The 22,873-nt window shown below is 38.9% G+C and overlaps 1 non-coding gene across 1 annotated transcript; it reads left to right on the top strand.

Annotated features, from left to right (window-relative positions):
• Nucleotides 1-17,659: 17,659 nt before the first annotated feature.
• On the top strand, nt 17,660-17,730 carry TRNAG-GCC (transfer RNA glycine (anticodon GCC)). The gene has a single exon. It is a non-coding gene; the product is annotated as a tRNA-Gly (tRNA).
• The last annotated feature ends 5,143 nt before the right edge of the window (nt 17,731-22,873 follow it).

The raw sequence follows: 22,873 nt of genomic DNA, 5'->3' as shown, positions 1-22,873 counted from the left end.
TGCACATAACCTGCATTTTGCAAATCCTACATCTCTCCAAACCATTCTGCATGGCTGGTCATATGATTGGATGTACCTGAATCAACATACCAAACATCATCATGTGTTCCCTTTCTTGTAACAGCATTCAACATATGCTGCATAACAAACAAACGTTCATTTTTGTCTTCATTCTGTCGTGAAGATGATTCATAGTTTCCTTGCTGCAACTTACCACTACGAATATCATCTTTCTTAGCATAACATTGGGCTACAATATGACCTGTTTTGCCACAGTAGTGACACACAATACCAGAGTTGTTAGAACCTCTATTCTGCCATCCACCTCTTCCTCTAAAGCTCCCCCTGCCTCTAAAGTTACCACAACCTCCTGAAACCTGCATATCGCCAAATTGCTGATTCAATCTGTTTTGCTGGTTGTCACTACCACGGCCTCTTGAAGAGAACCTGCCACATCCCCTTCCTAAACTAGAGTAGAAAGCTGAACCTATTCACCACTTCTTTCAGATGTCTCACTCTGCATGTTGATCTCTTCAGTGATCAAAAGGGAGACCAACTCATCGAAATCTGGGAATGGCTTTCTAACATATACGGAAGTTACAAAAGACTTCCAAGCCTTTTCATTGTTAAGTCCACCCAAGGTAGACGACACCAAATCATCATCATCGGGCATTACATCAATCGTTGCCAAGGCATCTGCAATGCTCCTTACCTTTAGCGCATACTCATTGATAGACATCTTCCCTTTCTTCAATGTATTCAACTCTTGCTTGAGTTGAATCTTCCATGCCTTTGTATTTACAGAAAACATACTTTCAAGTATGGTCCAAGCTGCATATGAATTCTTTGCATTTCTAATGTGTCCCAGCATATTATTGTCAATTACTGCAGACAACCAATACATTACCTTTTTATCTTTTGCATTCCATTCCTTCCGTGCCTTTTTCTCTTCTGCAGTTGGAGGATCACTCACCTCCGGCTCCTTTTCTTCACCTGAAACAAACTCGTAGAGGCCTTTTCCAATAAGGAAGTTTGTGACACGGAACTTTCATGAAGGGTAGTTGTTCTTGTCGAGCTTCTCAATGATGGGGCTTCCACTGTTCTATGCCATTATCACAAAACTAATACCAAACAGCAAGCAAATCTTCTGCAACCCTCAACCTGTAGTGCACAACAATACACTAGACAGCCTTTTCCACTGTCTACTCAATAATACATGCAATCTGCAACCAGTTTGCAGATAAAACTTGTATTTACTCGCTGGTAAACACCTTTGAACTTATAGATCTGAAATATGTAACCTGTGCACCCACTTTCGGTCAATACAATCGAAATCACAGTGTACCCTGAAACTGCTGTCCGCAACCTTGCGGCTCTAAAACGGGGCCTGAAATGGCTTCAGATGCCCAAAATATCTGCAAAATAAACAGCGCTCTTCGCGCACACCAAATCTCACTGCAATCTGAGATTTTTCACGACCCTGCTTCTGGTGCCTCCACAGGCACTATCCAAGAGAGAGAGTGGAAGAATGGGAGAGCTTCTTACCCGTGGCTTGCTTGCTCGAACCTTGCTTCTTCTCCTTCACTTCAACCTTCAAAATCAGCCTCTCTCAGTGGCACGGCTCTAATAGCATGTCAAGAATCGCGTGGTGGGGGGACTTGATCAAGATGTTGCGCCGAACACACACAAAATGCACAAGGAGAAGCTCATTCAAGAGACAAGAAGAGAGATGGAGACCAAAACGTTTTCTTGCTGGTCAGAGAGAGACATCTGAAAATTAGAATTTACAGTAGAGACATCTGAAATTTCTCAGCCTCTAGTAATCTCAATGCTATAATCTTTGGAGCAAGGCAATAGAAAGGCTAGGAGATGAGAGAGAATGTTGAGGAGAGCGAAAATTCAGACTTTCTTCGTGAAGAACTAAAAAAAATCTATCATTTACTGTTGCTGCCCTATCTCAATAGCTTGTAGATGCAAATAATTGAAGAAAATCAATCATTTATTACTACTGCCCTATCTCAACAGCCTGTAGATGTTGTCACCTACTACTATTGATTGGTCTTCTCCTACCCTTAGCTACCCAGAAGATCCTCTAATGGGTGCAAATAGACCGACAACATCTCCTCCCTCTCTCTTGTAGGCTTTTGTAGACTAAATACACTAAAAATGCCTCTCTACAGCCTTTTAAGATGTTTTTCAGTCTTGCATGGGTATTTTTGACAGTGGTAGCCTTCCCAAATGGTTTTTCTAGTAAATTTTAGTCTTTAAATATTAAAAAATAATATAATAATTATTTTGATACCCTAAAAAATAATCTCATTGGCTAATAAGTAAATTGCCTAGGCAACTTCCATTCTCGAGTGTCTCTGCGCCATCTTTGACCATCAGATTAGCATTAGGTATCATTAAACGCCACTTTCCTAGTGTCACCAACTGACACTTATGGACAAATGAATGATCTAGGCCAGCAAATGGCACCAGATACTACTAAATACATGTGCGACATAACTTATAACAACTTTTACCTTTGACATCTCATGATTTCCTTGGGTCTCGGGCTCGTAAATTTACTCTAGCCTAAGTTATACCTCACATGTGCAACATTTACTTAACTGTGTGATTAAAAATGAATCCACATGTTAAGTGAGGTTTCAAAAATATATGTCCTCATGACAACCCTCTCCCTTAAAATCCTTGGAATTGTCCTCATTGCACTACCAAATGCATCAAAAGCAAAGTAGTGGATTGGAATTTCCACAAGGCATCATAGTTAACACAACATTGCGCACTATTGCTCAACCATTCCATGTGCCCAACACATGCTGAAAATTACCAACAAATTATAGCATAACATAAGACTCACAAAGAATGTCAAAAACATTGCCAAATTATCATGTGACATGTCTATTTCTCATGAGCTAAACTCATATGGCAAAACCAAACCATAGCATAGCATAACCAACCATAAACCATGGCTAAAACATCAATGGCATCATAGCATATGTTGTTGTCCATGGCACCAGATGTAGACCATTGAAAACTGAGCATAATTTAATCATAAATTGATCATTTTGCTGATTTGTGAACCAATCACAAAACTACTGCAAATGTGACCCCAAATTGATCACAAACTCATTGCAAAAATTGGCCAGCAATCAATGCAAAAATTGATCCAAAAAGTGACCATAAATGGTTCTCAAGTTGATTTAAAAATGAGCTGAAACTAATTAGAATTTGTCTCAAAATTGAGGCAAAATTCATGCTAAATTGATCACAAGCTGATGCAAAAGTATAGTTCTAGCACCCGAGTGAAACTCATACTCATTTGGATACATCTCGCAGTGACTAGTACACTAAGTAGTGACCTCATGGCAAACATACTGTCAGTGCAATACCTTGGATGCATGGTGAATACATCTAAGATCCAGTACATACGAGAGTTGTCCATAACTGAAGAAGTGGAAGTGCTATTCCCCCCCCTCCCCCTTGAGCATTAGGCAATACTTTGGGCCCTTGATCTGCTAAACCTGATGGAGCAACAACTGAGGATGGTTAAGCCTAACTATTTTGATTGAAGGCCTAACTATTTTGATCTAGGTAAAGCTGCAACAACTGAGGATGGTCTGCCAAGTCATCCTCTTCCATCCATTTGGCATCTATTGGTGAATAATTCTAAAATTTCACCAAGTATCTCCTAGAAACTTTACCTTTGACTTTTTTTCCTTATGTGCCAAAATCTACTCAGGTACCAAAATCTCATCCAAATCCTCAACCACATGTTGGATTTCAGCAAACGTACTATTAGCGCAGTACCATACATGATGAATACATTTGAGATCCACTACATATGAGAGCTATCCATAACTAAAGGAGTGGAAGTGCTACCTCCCCCTTGAGCATCAGGCAATACTCGAGACCCTTGCTCTACTAAACTTGACGGAGCCGGATCTAACTGAAAGGCATTTAGGTAAAGATGCAACAACCGAGAATGGTCTATCAACTCATCCTCTTCCATCCATTTGGCATCCACTGGTGAATATTTTTGAAATTTCACCAAGTATCTCTTGGAAACTTTATTTGTTGGGGGCTGATTTTACAATGCAGACAGACCATCAAACTTTGAGGTACTTTTTGATGCAGATAAAGTTGTCAAAGAAGCATATGAGACGGGAAAATTTTCTCTTTATTTTTCATTTTTAGATTGTAGTGTACTAGTCACTGTGAGATGTATGCACATGAGTATGAGTTTCACCTGAGGACTGGAACTATACTTTTGCATTAGCTTATGATCAATTTAGCATGAATTTTGCCTCAATTTTGAGACAATTTCTGATAAGTTTCAGCTCAGTTTTTTATCAGCTTGAGAACCATTTATGATCACTTTTGGCATCAATTTTGCATAAGTTTTCGCATTGATTGTTGGTCAGCTTTTGCAATGAGTTTGTGATTAGTTTGGGGTCACATTTGCAACAATTTGTGATCAGTTCTCAGATCAACAAGTGATCAATTTTTAGTGTGTACACCTACCTATAAATGGTGCATTTTCTTTTTTTATTACTTTAAAATTTCTCTTTTTTATTTTATTTCATTTTCTTCTATGATTTTTTCTCCTCATGTAATGGATATAAGATTTAAGTAAAGCAATAGTCTTTCACAAATAGCCACATCTAAATCAGATATTCTGGACAGAAGAGGTGAGAATAATGAGAAAATTGATTCTATTGGCTATCTTTGTAGAAGAAAGAAGTGACTAAGAAGGCTAGATCTAGATGGTTTGTAAATTTCTTGAAAAAGGTAGAGAATGATGGCACCAAGTTTGTGAGGTTAGGGTCCTTAGGATTTATCATTGGACTTTTGGAAAGTTGGACCTCTTGTGCCTTAGGATCCAATAAAGCTTCAGACCACCTTAGGTAAGGACAACATATTAGATCAACTACTTCTTTTGTAATGTTCCTCTACAAAAGACAAACTAGGCATGGCCATTGGTATCCATTACATTGCATTTTCATGCTATCTAGACTCTATAGGATTCCTTCTATCTAAACACATATTTTTCTCTCCAAGATTGATTGTCCTTTCCTACCTTGATAAATGCCTTTTTGTCCATTTGATCATACAATCTCTTAGCTATAAGAATGCATATGTTGATGAGCTAGTTTATGGACGAGATGGCAATCACTCCTTTGAGGTTCTATGGAACTACAAAGTTAAAGGCAATAAGAATATCAGCCTAACTTGTGTAGATTGAAACTCCTTAGTAGACATTTGGAAATCTTCTGGTTCATTCATATTTAGCATCTCTAACATGATTTTATTAGGCTCATGCTTGATTGAATGCCTGAATGTTTTGGTGATGCAATTAATGACCTCTAAGCCCAATTGTGGAAAATTGTGCTATGAGATTCCTACTTGTGTGTTCTCCACTTTGTGTTGGGGGTAAAGGTACCTATGTCTATGTCGCCCTATATTTACTTCACACACCGTGACCACACACTTGTACACTCCGTGTTGGGGGTAAAGGCACTTGTGCCTATGCCACCCTATATTTACTTCACACACCGTGACCACACACTTGTACACTCCAGGTAGCAAGTGCCCATAACTACTATCACTTTATTCTTTATTCTTTCAGTGACTATTGAATAAAGGAAGGCTGATCACACATTATGACTATTGGAGATTCCATATATGATCTCTCTCTCTTTCTCTCTCTCTCTCTCTCTCTCTCTCTCTCTCTCTCTCTCTCTCTCTCTCTCTCTCTCTCTCTCTCTCTCTCTCTCTCTCTCTCTCTCTCTCTCTCTCCACCATAGCTCTCGCTTCCACTTGCGTACTTCCACTTAGGCTCTACCTTTCAATTGGTATTAGAGCCAACCATTCAAGGAGCTTCTTCATCCTTTACGTCAACCTGGATTCAAAGTTTCAGCTCAAGGTTTCATGGGAGCCATTGTTCCTTCCTCATGAGGTATGCATTGAGTCTTCCCTTCTCCTAGCTTGATCCAACTTGCTCCAAGTTTGTTGAGGAGCTTTCCACGGCTTAGTTAAGCCTTATTGAGTGCTTATTAATCTAAAGAGCATCCATTCTATCTATTTTGAGTGGATACAACGCATGCTGCAGAAGTTATGGATAGCTATGGAAACTTGACAGCACTTTTAGGTTTTGGCCATAAATTTTGTATACAACATCGGATAGAAACAAAGAGCACAATGAGAGCTACATATTTGAGCACTCACATAGAGTTGAATTTGAGTAATTTTTAGTTCTCAGTTTCACACATAATAGAACAATTTTGGTTTGGATAACAAAGAGTAAATTCCATAATGCATGTTTGATACTTTGGGGATGCTATTTTGGTGCCTATATGGTATGGTTATGCATGCTATTTGGATTATTTAGAGATTGATTAGCTCAATTTTTCATAGGTTTATTGCTATCATAATAGTTTGGATAGCAAGCATACAGTAGTGAGTTTCATGGTTTGAACGCCTATTGTGCCTACATGGTATTTTGGGTATGCTACATGTCTACAGTGATGTCTAGCATTGATGTATGAGCTCGACGATGAACATGGTTATGATATTCTTTGGCACTTGGATTTGAGATACATTTTATGTACTTGGAATTTGGTATGTTTCTTTGAGCTTTCATGCTTACTCACTTACGGGTATTGAAGCTTCATTGGACTTGGGCTTATTAGATGCTTTGATGTATATGTCTTGAGCTTTGCTTACTCGCTTTGTATTTCGAATTCACTTCTAGTGGGAGATTCTTTTCATTACTAGCTTAGAGCTTGGTTCTTTGAGACAGTAAAACTCTTCATTCATGTGTATGCTCTCTTGTATACTATTGGACGCAATAAAACCTTTGCTTGGGGGCTACTTTTCTTCTGTATAATTTGGACATTGGCACTTACCTCAGTCAATAGTTTGTTAGCAATGTATATGATTATGGGATGTATGGTTTACTAACACTTTGAGTTTGTGATAGTCTGTGGTACCTATGGTCTATGCTTAGTCATTGCTAGTTACATTCTTTGTATTCTGGTTGCTACATGAATATCCCTAGTAGTGGGGGACTTGCTTTCTTGGCTATTTTTCCACAATTGGATTTACATATGCTGTTGTCTTTATTTTAGCATTGCTATAATTGTAGCTTTCATCATTGTCTTGAAGAGTAGACATTGTACTTTGGTAGTCTATTGCTTGCAATTGGTGGACAACTTTATACTTTGGTATTCCCTCCTATTTTTCCCTTGTTTTTGTTGAGTTTTGGAGGCTGATTTGTAGTCATTTACAATAGCCCATTCTCTTGGATTTTAAATTGGTATACTATCATTATGGGTGGTTCTTTGAATAATAGTACAATTTTCCATATTGAAAGGCTTAATGGCACAAATTGTACCTATTGGAAGACAGAGATATGGTAGGTACTAGTTCAAAAGAAGCAAGTTAGGCCTTTGAAAACCAAGATTATAAAGCCCGAAGACATTGGTTAGGATACTTGGAATGAGTTGGATGAGCTATCTAAATCCACTTGTATATTATCATTATCTAAACAAGTTTAGTTCAATGTTGTAGCACTTGAAGATAATGCTTGGCAATTATGGGAAAAGTTATGCAATCTTTATGACAAGTAAAGTCCTGCTTCACTGATGTATTGGTTGAAATAGCTCATGGACCTTCGTATGAGCTTCGCATGAAGGAAGGGAATACTGTGTCCACATAGTTGAATGAGTTTCACTTGATTTTCAACCAATTGACTTCACAGGGCATTGAGTCCAAGGATAATCTCCTTCCCTTGTTCTTGCTTGTGACACTTCTCGAGTCATGGGACACTTTCTATACTGCCATGTGTGGTAATATGCCTAAGGATGGTTTGAAACTCTAGGATGTTGAGAGTGCCTTACTCACAGTGGAGATAAATAAAAAGAATTTGGATGCATCCTATACTTCTCATGCATTGACTGTTAGGGGGTAGACATGATTGTAAGAGTGGTAATGATCGTCATGGTAAAGACTCACAAAGGTCTCAGTCTCATAGGTAGTCTCACAGTAAGGTATGTGGTCAAAAGGCCTCTCTTACATGTCATTATTGTGGGAAGTAGGGTAATATTCAGCCACAATGCCATAAGATACACAATGATAAGTGCAAAGAGAAAGGCAAGGGCAAACTATAGGAAAATTTTGATGATCACAGCATTGTTCTTAGTAATTCCAGTGTGAAATTTGAGGAGATAAATACCTTTGAACCTAGATTTGATAATAATTACATATTGGTAGCTTCTTCTCTTGATGTTAGTCAGCTCGATGATGCCTCATCCACTTTTCCTTAGTGTTGGCCGTTTGATTTGGGAGCTTCTTTCTATGTTACCTCACATGATTGGTTGCATTCCTATCGGAACAACATGATAGGTTTTGTGAGATTAGGAAACGACTTGGCATTGGATATTATTGGCATTAGTAATATTAGATAGTAGTTTGATTCAGAAAACATTTTTGTTTTGTATGATATATGATATATGTATGTGTCCTGGATAGTCCTATTTATATGCTCAGCCATATCATTCTGGGGAGGGGTGTAAGGGACGGTCAACTGATGCTTGATACCCTGCTTGTCACAAAACTGCTCAAAGGCACGTGAGACATACTCACCCCCGTTATCAGTCCTTCGGCATTTCAGCCTATGCCCAGAGACTAATTCTTGGTGAGAGCAAACCAACACCGAAGGATGGCCAAGACATTAGATTTATGCTTTATGGGATAAGCCCAAACCTTACGTGAATAATCGTCAATAAATGTAACAAAGTACTTTGCACCCCCTAATTACTGATAGGGCATGGGTCCACATACATATGAATGCACAAGAGCAAAAGGCTCATCCATGTGTAAAATACCAATTTTATGCAAATTCCTAGTCTGTCTGCTATATAAACAATGATCACATGACTCAAAATGTGGGTAGTCAAAAGGCAGAAGATACTGCAAAGCACTAAGCATTTTCATTCCCTTAAGCGATATAGGCCCAAGATGAGCATGCCAAAGAGATACATGTGGGATAGAACCCATTGACAAAACATGGTCAATAGTACCAGATACAACCAAGGGGTAGAGGCTACCAAACTTAGCACCTCTTGCAAGAACAAGCCTGCCCCACGAGTTATCTTCCATGCAGAATCACCAAAGCATATATGATAACCTGCATCATCAAGCTGTGCCTAGCAGACATAAGGCTTTTATCAGTGTAGGTACATGATGTACACTATGCAGAATAAAAGTGCTACAAGAGGAAAACTGTAGAGTGACATCACTAATGCCAACAATAGCAAGAGACATATCATCACCTAAGCACACAGTACCAGATACACTATGATAGGTATGAAACCACTCACGGTAGGGGGTCACATGAAAAGAGATGCTCGAATCCAAGAGCTAACATTGTGCATGCATAGACTGAGCATCAGTCAACTAAGAGGCATCACATGCAGAGGTTGTTAAGATGTAGTCACCATTGGACTCCTCAAGCTGCATGACATTTATCTCCTCAATCTTTACGCTGGACTTTGCAGGTATAATGCTGAGATCATTGGATTTCTCATGAACTTTTTCTTTCTCCTTTTCTTTGTGCTTGTCATCATGCATCTTTGGCACTGTGGTTGTATGTGTCCTTCTTTCCCAAATAATGGCATGTAAGATCAGACTTACGTCCACGGGACTTTCTGCATCCATGTGACTTAGATCGTGACTTTTGAGAGTCCTTCCCATGATGATCATTATCTTTCTTGCCACCTCTAATGGATAAAGCATGTGAACTATGGCGGGAAGCATCATTGTTTTTTCTATTAATTTATTCAGTTAAAAGAGCACTCCTACATCTTTCAATTTCAGCCCATCAAGTTTGTTGGTATAGATCGCAGTGCAAAATACATCCCAAGACTCAGGTAAAGTGCCAAGTAGAAACAAAGGATGCAAATTATCCTAAAACTCAATACCCTATTAAAGAAAATTCTTCATCATGATAGAATGAAATTGGCTAAAGTGAGTAGACAATGGGGTCCCCTCCTTCATGCGAAGATCCATCAATTGTTTAAACCAATACATCTGTGAAGCTGGGCTCTAGTTTGCATAAAGTTCCTGAATCTTTTCCCATAGATTTCATGCACTCTGATCTTCATCTTCAATAACATTATTGTGTGTTGAGAAATGTGCAATCATATCCACCATAGCCTCTTTGTATGGGACAAATAAGGCAAAGAAACAAACTACAAATAAAGCCTTAGACTAGGTCATGTATGCATGGTTTATTAAAACCACGATTGTTGAATACCATGGTCCCTTTCCACCTATCTCCACCTACCAATACCACCTATTGTAAGCCTATAAAAGGCACTCATCCCCACACTTATTCAGTCAAACATTATCAATCAGTTGTACTTGCATTATGCTTGGATAATATTAGTTGTTCTTCCTTGTCAATGCTTTTGCATCATTATGATTGTCTATTTGCTCATCAATGATCCTCCATAGCATGCATTCTTAGTATTTTAACATGGTATCAGAGTGGGTTTTAAGTTAGTGAGTCATCAGCCCACAAATTGAGTCATTCCAGTTTGAATTTCTGGCTCCCTTCACTTTTCCATGAATCTCTCACCTACCTCCATAGCTACCCATCTTCAGTGGAGGGCTTGAATCTCTCAAATCGAGCCATTTCAGCTCGTACTTTCTTTTGGAGAACTCTTCCTTTGCTCTAGGAGCTCCTCCCTATCACTTCAAAGCCCAACATTGCTGCCTCTCCGCTCCAGCATTGCGCCTGCAACAGCACGCTGTCCAAATTGCGCCTTCTGCTATTCGTACATCGAATTCCGCCTGTACACGTCATGATGCTAGCGAGCATCATACAGCTTTGATAGCCTACTTCCTAAGCTTCATTTCTATCAAAAAAGTTTTGGAAATGATCAAGTATTCAGCTCACAGAAGGTGAAAAACCAGGCTGTCCCCTGAAACCCTAATGCAGACTCCATAGCTATCAAGCTTCAAGATCTTGTTTTACTTCCTTCTCTCACTCCTGTGGCTCAAATCAAGTCTATGACTCTCTAATTTGCTCCAGTACTCAGTCTTCAGCAAGCATTCAAGTTATTTACTAGCAAGGAGAGAAGATCTTAACAAGATTCTCAAGCATTTCAAGAAACAGTGTAGTCACTAAATTGCCTAGTATCTCTTGATACTAATCACCTAGTGATTCTTAGCACTTGTGCTCAACTGAAACTAGAATTGTTTGGAGCTGATTTGTTGCTGATCTTGCAAATCTCAAAATGGGAAAGGATTCACCGACATCCCGATGCGTTGGATTCCATACATGGCAAACTAGGATCAAATTGATCCTAATGAAGAAAGGCTTGTGGTCAATCACAAGTGGTCAAGAGAAGAAAGGCTTGTGGTCAATCACAAGTGGTCAAGAGAAGAAACCAATGGAAGCTGCACTTTCAGTTGTATGGGATAAAAATGATGGTAAGGCTCAAGCCATTATCAAGCTCGAACTTGATGACAGCTACATTCATCATGTTGATGATTGTGAAACCTCTTACGCGACATGGGATCGATTAGAAACCTTATTTGGAGTTCATTCCAAATCCTCAAAATACGGGTTACTAATTGAAATTTTTAGGCTCGACATGCAAAGTAATACCTCACTTGCAACTCATTTGAATTATATGGAAAGCTTGTTGACACAACTTGCAGGAATCAACTTGAAGATGGATAAAGACATTTGCATTGGAGTGCTTCTCAAAAGTCTTCCACCTGAATTTGATAATGTGTCTACCACATTAATCAACATGCCAAAACCGAAGCTTGTGGACATCAAAGCCTCTCTTTTGGAAGAGGAAACGAAGGTCAAGAACAAAGGAGAAACAAGCATCCCAAGAGGAGACCAACAACTCCTCTATGTGAAAGGGAAGAAGAGCGTAGTTTGTGACTTTTGTAAGAAACCTGGGCATATTGAGAAATTTTGCTATACTAAGAAAAAGTCTCAAAGAGCATATATTGCTATAGTCAAAGAAGAAGACAATATTGAAGAAGAAGGAGAAGAAGAAATCCAAGATCAAAAGGATAAGACTCACCAGTCCCTCTTTTGTAGCTCATTTTCTGATGATAGACTGTTTTAAAGTTCAACATGTGGACTTGCCTTATGTTCCCACCATAAGCTCCTAAACTCCTCATGTAGCCTCTGCACACTACAGCCTCTACACACTTAGTGAGGCCTTGTAACAGCCTCTAGCTTTGTATGGTTGTTTTTGTCTCTTCCATGTCTACACATAGCAAGGTTCTACTCACGACAGCCTCTGTATACTCAGTGTCTTTTACGATTGTGATTGAGGAGGGGTGTTGAGAAATGTGCAATCACATCCACCATAGCCTCTTTGTATGGGACAAACAAGGCAAAGAAACAAACTACAAATAAAGCCTTAGACTAGGTCATGTATGCACGGTTTATTAAAACCACGGTTGTTGAATACCATGGTCCCTTTCCACCTATCTCCACCTACCAATACCAACTATTGTAAGCCTATAAAAGGCACTCATCCCCACACTCATTCAGTCAGTCATTATCAATCAGCTGTACTTGCATTATGCTTGGATAATATTAGTTGTTCTTCCTTGTCAATGCTTTTGCATCATTATGATTGTCTATTTGCTCATCAGTGATCCTCCATAGCATGCATTCTCAGTATTTTAACATTGTGGACCTCTTCAGAGAGTGATAAAATGATAGTGGACTTGCATAGTGCATCTAAATCAGCCCAATCATCATCATCCATATTCTCGGGTTTAATACATTTGTTTTTTAGTGGCTTAATCTCCAATTTTTGCACCAAAACCTGCCATATTTGAGACTTCCAATAGCCATAGTTGGTGCCATTCAACTTGGCAATGTTAACAAAGCCGTATCTTTGAGATGACCAGCCATAATGAGTCAAACACAGGTAGACTATGCAGAAAAAAGCTTGTTATAATTAGTAGTAAACATGACAAAACCATTGCCAAACAAGCTGAAAATAAGAGAAACTACTACAATGACCAGTTGTCCACCAAATAGTACCAAAAGTACATTAAAATGACACAATTAAGCTCAGTAAATACATCACACTCCACATAAAATAGCTTGCTATAATAAATCACAGTAGTGAGAAAAAGAGAGCAAACAATGAGCTAACAGTGATCCAAAGTCAAGTATGACTACCGTGTCAGATCATGCTTGAAGCAGGCATGTAACAAACACTGTAGTTAGCAACCATGAGACAAACACCCAAATACCTACCAAAGGTTGGTGTATGCTCAAAGAGAAGACAAATCAAATCATCCCAAAAGCATCCAATGCAAACAAGAATCTATCAAGATCATAGACATGTAAGAGATCCTAGTCTCATCTACTCAAGAAGCTTAATTGCATAAACCACAAGCTCTGCAATATCTAGAGATAGCATGAAGCTCCCACTGGCAGAAAGATCAATGTCAATCAAGCAAGAAATCTCAAAGATAGCATGTGAATGCATAAGGCATCATGGAGCCAAGACCGTATATCAACGGAGCATCTAGAGCAAGGGATCGATCAAGCATCACCTATAATTCCAGTACATCATGTAACAGTCAATGTCAAATCTCTAACAACCCAAATAAGCATTCAAGAGCCCCAAAGTATGCAAATGAATGCCCAACTAAAGTCCAAGTGGCAATCAAACACAGACAATGTAAGAAGCATGCATTTCTAACATATGCATCAAAGCATGTATCGAAGGGTAAAACATAGACCATAGGCATAATGACTATCACAAAGCATGCCACTGTAGATCAATGTCAATCAAATGCCAACCAAGACAGAGCTTGATCAAAGCTCAAAAGAAATTCTAGATCAATACAAGACATGTGCCAACCTTCGTATACATTCGTATAGTCATATGAGTCACCTAGGAAAGCACCCGCGACCAATAGGTAGAGCATACACTGACCAAATAGGCTTCAGCCCTAGTTATTACAGGAATAAATTCACTATCAAAATTGAGTGAATTAGTCCTCAAATGAAGCTCAAAGCCACCTCAAATCATGGGCATATGATATACCAATGTATTAGCATCAATAGTACACATCAGGAGTGCATATAGAATACCCAAATCATAGCTAGAAACAATAGGCACATAAAATCCCTGTTAAAAGAGGTTCATCCCTGTTGTATATAGCAATGAATACATTGTCAAACCAAGCTATTTTAGTACCAAAATCAGCTCCAAATCCAACCCATAATACATGCATAGCATTCCCATACATGTAGACATCACCCCAGCATAACCAAGCATCATAAGACCAGCAAACCTGACCATAGAAGCATCAAATAGAGGACTGCCATGTATTTCCACCTAGCAAACCTTAACCAAAGCAGAATAAATGAAGTGATTAAATCAGTCCAAAATCAACTCCAAGCAATGACATAGCATCCCCAAATATATAAGCATCAACCGGGTATAATCAGGCATCATTCAACCAATGGCAATGTGTAGACATCAAAGATAAGTGTTGCCATGTTTTATGATAGTTTGTGGGCTGCTATAATAGTCCAAAATTGAAGCTTAGCACTCAAATGGAATTCCAAGAGTGGAAGGATCAATGCCAAGCATCAAAACTAAGTGTATAAGTGCTTGCATAGCTGTCTAATGAAGAAGATATGCTATAAGAGATGGAAAACGTGAGCTTTGTTGCTAAAAAAAGGGCTTGCTCCACACAACATGATGCTGCACCAGCAAGGTCAGGGCTATGGGGGTTGCTTCAACTTACTTGAGAAGGCTCAAAGAGTGCCCAAGAAGAATGCAACTGATAGGAAGCTTGAACGGAGTGGCTATGGCTACCAACAAAGAGATGACTACTTTAGGTATTCGAATGGAAGTTGAGAGTGTGTGGGACTAAGCTTGGAGCTCTCAAAGAAGAAGGCTTTGATACTAGTTGATGGGAGGTGAGTTTGAAGTGGAAACACGAGCAGGAGCAAGAGCTATGGTGGAAGGAGCAAGAGCAAGAGAGAGAGACACACACAATGTGGGAACTCCAACAGTCACAATGTGTGACCGGCCTTCCCTTTATTCAAATGTAACTGAAAGAATAAAGAATGAAGTGATAGTGATGGGTGCCCGCCACTAAGAGTATGCAGGCACGGGTATTGTCAGTGTAGTAATATAGGGGCAGCTAAGGAGAGGCGCCTTTATCCCCAATATTTAATTCCATGTTACAAAATATGGTTTGAGCTAGAAGATGGAGATGATCTATGGAGGAAAGAAGAAGAACAAGTAGTGAAACATAATGCCATGAAGAATACTTGCTTGATTGATGATTGTGCAAAGTACATTCTTTTATAGCTTTTTTAACTAGGATACACTCTTCCCTCTTTTCTTATGGATATCTTTACATGTGCCTCTAACATCATACATACATTTTAACACTCAAGAGAAAGTAGAGGCTTCAAATCTTACTACTACTGACCTACGTAATTTGCAGTGGTCTCATGAGTATTGGGAGCTTGCTTTTAAGGGTCTTTAAGACACCATGAGAGCATCGTCACTACGCTCAGAAAAGATCCTAGAAGTAGACACTAGACAAGCATAGGAGAATAGAAAAGCATTAGTCAAGAAGTTGGTCTCACAGAGTTAAATCAAAGGAGTCTAAACAAGAGACAATCACAAGCCATCTCATGTTTATTCAACATGACATGTATCTCAAAGCCATGAAGACTACAATGAAGGCATTAGATGATGATGATTTAGAGACATTGAGGGAAAAAATAACCACAATTGAAGTAATTATTTAATATAATTGTAGCATTGTAGTATCCAAGGAAGAGATATGACATGCCAAAGAAGACTTGACTAAGACTTAAATGGATGCATACAATCCAAACCAAGAATTCAAGGAGATGGAATTCATTATAATACCAAGAGGACCATCTAATTCTAGTGACACCATACCAAGCAAAGCAAGAACTAGTAGAGGTAGGTGGCCTCACCACCACTAATGTTTGGTGAATGGGAAAAAGATCGAGAGGACAAGTCCTCAAAGTAGAGAGAAGACCACACAAGTAGGGAGCTCATAGCACACTTTGCCACAACTAAGGCTCAAAGGTCATTAACTATATGATCAAAATAGTTAGGCCTTCAATCAAGCATAAGCCTAGTAAAACTCCTTTAGAGATGCCAAAGATGGATGAACCAAAAGAATTCCAAGAGGAGTTCAATATGGAAAATTTAACCCAAATAACTAGTTATCATTTAATCTTGATGATATGCATTTTATTAATAAGTGAGAGTCTGACTCACTCTTGTGCAAATTGTAATATCCCTTAGGGCCACAATACATAAGTTTATGTTTATGTATACACATATAACTCAAAAATATTAATAAGGATTCATGATGAGAAAGCCCATCCAATAAAAGAGCCACATGCATGCAAAAGCAAGGTGACACAAACTTGAGAAAGAGGCCAAGGGTTAGTGCAACCTACCTCAAAAGCACTATATATATAAAGTGTAGAATGAATAGAATAAGTATTCTTATATGTGCAATTTTGAGCTTCTCTTTCACCTTTCTTTCACCATAGCTATTGCTTGTGTGTGTGTGTGTGTGTGTGTGTGTGTGTGTTACACGAAAATAATAATTTCTAAAATCAATTTAAAATAAATCTTATAAAGGTGTGTGTAATTATAGAGGGTGTACACGCTGTACGAATGCCATCATACTCTATTGCAAAATGACAATGTGTGTACAATCAGGGCCTTGCAATAGGACCCACACAAACGAAGTGGTTGATGACAAAACACGAAACATACAAAGTTGTGCATGTGTGTGTGTGTGTGTGTTTAAGAGTGAAGCTTCTATGTCTTCAATTCTTATTTTGCTCTTCTTCATTTCCCTCTTTGCATACCCCATTATAGTGCTCTTGAAGCCTCCATATCTATTTGAGATGGAGAAAGAGAGTGAGGGAGTGAGGGAGAGAATGAGGGACGGAAAAAGTGGCATCAAGGATCACATGGGAACAAATGGATGAAAGTAGCAATCTTGAATTGGCATAGTCCTAGAAGTAGCCTTATCGTCTACTAAAAGAATGCAAGGAAGGACCAACGTTAGATTTTATTGATATTGATGATTTATATTTTTCCAAGTGTGTACTTTTACTTCTAGCGAGTTTCTTCCTTAGTGAGGGCCCTCGAGCTATTGTAAGCCTCTCGCAAGAAAGCCTCTACTACTTTAAAGGTTGGTGGTAGTATTGGGGTAGCGCGTGCTTGACGTAGCAAGAGTGAAGAGCCACCCGATTGCGTCATAGCGTGGGTCTTTAAAGGTCTTGAAGGGTCATTACACTCTATTGACACGCGCAATTCAAAGTGTCCCGCAGTGTCCCGTGGTAGTGCCTATTTATTACTTACGTTTCTTCACTTCGTTCCATTGAGGGATCTATCCCGTTTCAGCTGAGACCCACCCTTTTCTGTAGTCGCGCACCGCATGGCTGTGTATGCCCGCGTCCACCTCGTGTCTCAATCACCTCTCTCTCTCTCTCTCTCTCATTGCTGCCGCGACGAAGTAAACCCGTTTTTCTTTTCAGCCCTAGTACACGCCAGCGCCTCGCTCTCATCCAGCACTGGTGGTCTAGTGGTAGAATAGTACCCTGCCACGGTACAGACCCGGGTTCGATTCCCGGCCAGTGCATACTGCATGTGGAGAACGGCGCTTTTGCTGTCTCCTCGGAAGTCCGCGCCAGCCCAGCTGCCCTGCATTTTCTGTATGCTTCGCGCTCCTCTTTTGTGCAGCAGCATTCGTATTTCCAGTGGGAAATTCGCGCTTCGCTCTTGGATGGACAAGCTTTACTTGAATGAGAAGAGGCGCTTCGCTCGTGTAACTAACCAACAGGGTTGGCAGAGCGTCAACTTTTTATATGTTTATACATACACATACAAGGACATCGCTACCCACAAGATTTCATAGGATAAAAGTGAGCAATATCATTCTTAGTCCATGCAATTGTGCTTTGAATTTTACCCCACACTCATTACTCTCATTTCATAAAGAAAAGATTATCATGCATGGAAGAGGGTGTTTCCCCCCTCCCGGGACCACGAGACCCTCACGATCCAACGATCTTCCATATCATTCAGATTTGTAGGAAGAGCTGATCACGTTCAGTCAGTTTTGGAGGCGATGCTCGAGGTTTGATCTCAATACTAGTCTCATATGAAATTAGGATGTGCAAGAATATCTCATTGACATGCAAGCCATTGAGGCATAAAGAGAGGATCTAGATGAGGCCGTTAAGGCCTATCATGAGAAGCAACAGAAGGAGGAGACCATCATTTTTTATTTCAATGTCTATGAAGATGCCAAATTTAGAACGCCCTTACCACTTAGTACAATGCAAAAGCTTATCAAAGTGGGAGAGAAATTTGCTAAGAAGTGGTTGAAGAAACAGGAAGGATCGACTTTGAAAGCAGCTCGTAAGATTCCCAAGGAGAAGAACAAGAGGGAGTATCTCACTAAAAAGCCACGAGAGGTGTGGAAGCTTCAATCGAAATGGAGATATCCTATCCTCAAAGCAGACGAAATGGCCCATTTTGCATTTTTCTACTCAAATCGGAATACAAATGTGCTTTGTTGCCCTTATTCAAGAAGGTACGGTAGAGACTATGATGATGAGAAGCATAATATATGTAACTTTCCCAAAATTCCCAATATCAATGCTATGTATGATAGTGAAATCTATCACTTTTGCACGATGGGGTACTCTCTTTCAACAGTTTCCTTAAACTGTACTCAAATTACATGGACCCTACATTCATAGTTACTTGCAATTATCTCTTTCTCATAGTCAAGCTCCTAAAGTAGCCATTGACTCCCTATGAGGATGGCTTGCCATCTTTGTTCTTCCACATCAACATAGGGATTGACTACCTTGCCATCACAAGACTTCTTCTTCGAGCGATATTGTTTCCATCTTACTGTGTGGCCTTACTGAGAATATGGTGGGTAGTCAATTTGCCTGGTGTACACACCCCTTCTATCCAGAATCACCGATTTAGCTCCGAATCTTCCTTAAGCTATATCTTTTGAGCAAAGGTTGTCTTCCACATGCCTTGCAGCCACTTCCCAAGGAGTGAATCACTTGTACATCCACATGAACCAAGAAAAAAGCAAACAATAAAGAAATAAAGAAAGGAAAAAGAAACAAAAGGAGAGCCAAAGCTCCATGATTAGTTAGGTACACTCACAGTTCACTGCAAGTAGGGGTTGTTGATTTAGGTGCGTCCCATCGGCTTCAGTCGACTGGCTCGGTCTCTAATCCCCTAGTGGCTTCGGTCGGCTACCTCAGTCTCTTTAACCCCCTAGCCCTTCCCTCATTACACAATCTCTGGGCACATCAAGGATAGAACATCTTGGGCTTCCTCAGACGACCTCTCACCCTAAGTTTTGCACCACATTTCTCAAGGATATCACCTTGCCATCTAGCGCTTTCATCTCTTTCTTGATATTGGATCGACTTGACGGTGTCTACTATCAAGAAATAACAGATCTATTTCAATGCTCTTTGCCATACATGAACAACTAGTCCCTATTAACTGAGATTCAATCACCATCACTTATCGATGGTTCTTGACTAACACAACACCTGCCAAGACCAAAAATGGGGTCGACACTAGCTCTAGGGCTCTAGCTTGCTCCTATGCTCACCAAACCACCCTCATAGCCTCACGGCCACATGAGCATCATGAGACTATCTACTAATCTAGCTAAATCATGCATTTGTATTGATTTCTAGTCCAATGATTTTCCCCATCCCAACTCCAACAACACAGGGAGTGTACCACACATATAGGTGACTAACACCTCAATGTATACACATATAGAGCACTTCCTAGTGGATCGTTGTGGCTCCTATGGCTCTCCTATACCCTAGAGATCGGCCCTACGATGCACCATCTTAAACATAAAACACAATTGTAAAATTGTCGACTCTTTTTTCAAACTCGCACGTTTTAGGAGATATTATTATTTCCTCACTGAATGAATCCCCAAAAGAAAAGTGTACTATATTCCTATAGCTCAGGGATCTTCACACTCTCATCGTTGGCCATTAGTTTTAGCAACCAATTGCAATGCATCCAGAAAACTTCCTCTTTCTTGATACCATGTATAAGAATGCAAGTGCAAGGTGTAATGCCATATAGTTCTCAAACAAATTAACCACAAATCAATCAATGTATCGTGTGAAAAAAGCATTCTTCCAATGATTTCCTTTCTAATGTATTGGTTCATTGTTGCTTAGAAACAACATTGGACTAATACGTGCTATTGTCTCTTTGAAATTAAATGATTCTATAATTTCACATAAGTATATTCAAATATTTTCAATCATTTTCCATAATAAGAACGAAAGATTCATCATAAAATTCAATAAAAGACCACTTATTCTATAAATCACATACGCATCTCATCCTAATTTGAAAACAAGAATCCGATGGTACTCTATTATAGTTATTAATGCCTCCTTTGTGCTTTTTTGCTCCACTCCTCACATCTCGTCACGAACTAGTACCCATTCCTCCTCTTTCTCTCAGCCCATATGAATAGTGATTATGGTAAGAGAGAAAGAGGAGAGAGAAAGAATGAAATTTAAACTTTTCATACAATGCATCAAATCTCTTGTTGTTTCTTGTGATATGGAGCAAAGAATTGTAGTATCTCAGCCCCAGGGGGAACAAGAAGCCATTTTAAAGGAAAAAAAGGGGTGCCGAAAAAATGATGCTTCCCCCTCCCCTCCCCCCTCCCCTGCCCCCTTTGTTGTGTTTCATGAAGTTTTACTTCTTTTAAGATTGATTAACTTATAGCTTGTCAAAAATTTGGTTCATTCCTTCATGGTCACACTATTTTGCAAGTGGTTTCGGGCCAAATGAAGGGCACCCAACCTTGTATTCGTTGGACAACTAGCTTCCATGCATCGAAACCTATTATATTAGCCTCTATCACTTGCTTTTTGGCTTTTGGATTAGGTAACTGCTTTATAACGCCAAACCTTGCAGCCATTAGATGGGGGGGTCAAATGGACTCTAATCAATGAATGGACACTTGCATTGGATTTTATGGTGTCGAAATGCATCTAGAAAAACTCTAGCTCCTTGATATGTGATCTATACTTTTTTTTCCAGAAATGCCTTTTTTATGGATCTCGGGCCACTTTTGCTCTTTAAATTTGGCTCCAAAGTTTAGCTCTCACATGCCCTTAAAAATGTGTATGAAGTTTGTTATTTTCTTGGACTAGCTATTGTCGATGCTCTAGAAATTTGAAAATATTACCTTATGGACTCAAAAGTTTTAATAAAAATCAATCATCAAGTCATAAATCATCTTTTATCTCAATCATTAATTTTTTATAAGCATATCAAATGGGCTCCTTTTATTCAAAAATTTCATCCTATGATTAAGTATCAACTAGGTCATGCTAATGTTGTAGCTGATACTCTTAGTTGTTGCCCCCATGATCATGTTTCTTCTCATCATATTCTTGGTTTTGACAAGATAAAATTTGTTTACTTAAATCATGTGTCTCCAATAGCAATTCAATCTTTTCATTCCATGAGTTCTACTTATCCTTCTAATCTTGATTTTTGTGATGTATGGCATCATATCCATAACTCTAACCTCTCTTTTTTTAATTGTTATACTTATGCTAATGAATTTTTATATTTTCAAAATAATTTGTGTGTACCTACACCATTTAGGGTCATGGCTATGAACAAATTACATGCACCACCCTATATGGGTCATCGAGGTTTTCGATCTACTTTCTTTGCTTATAGTAAAGAATGTTTCTATTGATCTAATTTAAAACATGATGTAGCTCAATTTTTATCTAGATGTCTTATCTGTCAAAAACTTAAACAACATCATGGTAAAACATTTGGTTTACTCATGCCTTTATCTGTCCCTATTGGTTAGTGGAAATAGACTTCCATGGATGTCATCTCACTAGTCTGTCAACTACTGCAACTTGATTTTTGTGATGTATGGCATCATATCCATAACTCTAACCTCTCTTTTTTTAATTCTTATACTTATGTTAATGAATTTTTATATTTTCAAAATAATTTGTGTGTACCTGCACCATTTAGGGTCATGGCTATGAACAAATTACATGCACCACCCTATATGGGCCATCGAGGTTTTCAATTTACTTTCTCTGCTTATAGTAAAGAATGTTTCTATTGATCTAATTTAAAACATGATGTAGCTTAATTTTTATCTAGATGTCTTATATGTCAAAGACTTAAACAACATCATGGTAAAACATTTGGTTTACTCATGCCTTTATCTGTCCCTATTGGTTAGTGGAAATAGATTTCCATGGATGTCATCACACTAGTCTGCCAACTACTGCAACCCATAATCATATTATTTGGACCATTATTGATAGGTTTAGCAAAAATCCTATTCTATTCCATGCAAAAAGACTTTAACTACTCCTTAACCCACTAAGCTTTTCATTAGCACTATCTTTCCACACCATGGTTTTCCTCAAATTCTTCTATCTGACCGTGATCATTGCTTTTGTAATCATTTTTGGGTTGCTTTATTCAAGAACTTAGCTTCTAAAATGAACTTCACATCTGGTTTCCATCCTTAAAGCAATGGGCAAGACTAGGGCTACTAATAGCACTGTCTTAGATCTCCTTTAACCTTATATAATTGATTAACCTAATAATTGGGACCAATGTCAATCTATTTTATAATTTATGTATAATAAAACACCCTAGTCTACTATTGGCAGAGCATCCTTTGAGATTGTCTAAGGTAAGAAACTACC

This window comes from Lygodium microphyllum, unplaced genomic scaffold (assembly GCF_053477565.2).
Source record: "Lygodium microphyllum isolate KBCC unplaced genomic scaffold, Lygodium_microphyllum_v1.1.10 scaffold_309, whole genome shotgun sequence".
NCBI lineage: Eukaryota > Viridiplantae > Streptophyta > Polypodiopsida > Schizaeales > Lygodiaceae > Lygodium > Lygodium microphyllum.
This window is presented reverse-complemented; position numbering and strand designations above follow the sequence as displayed.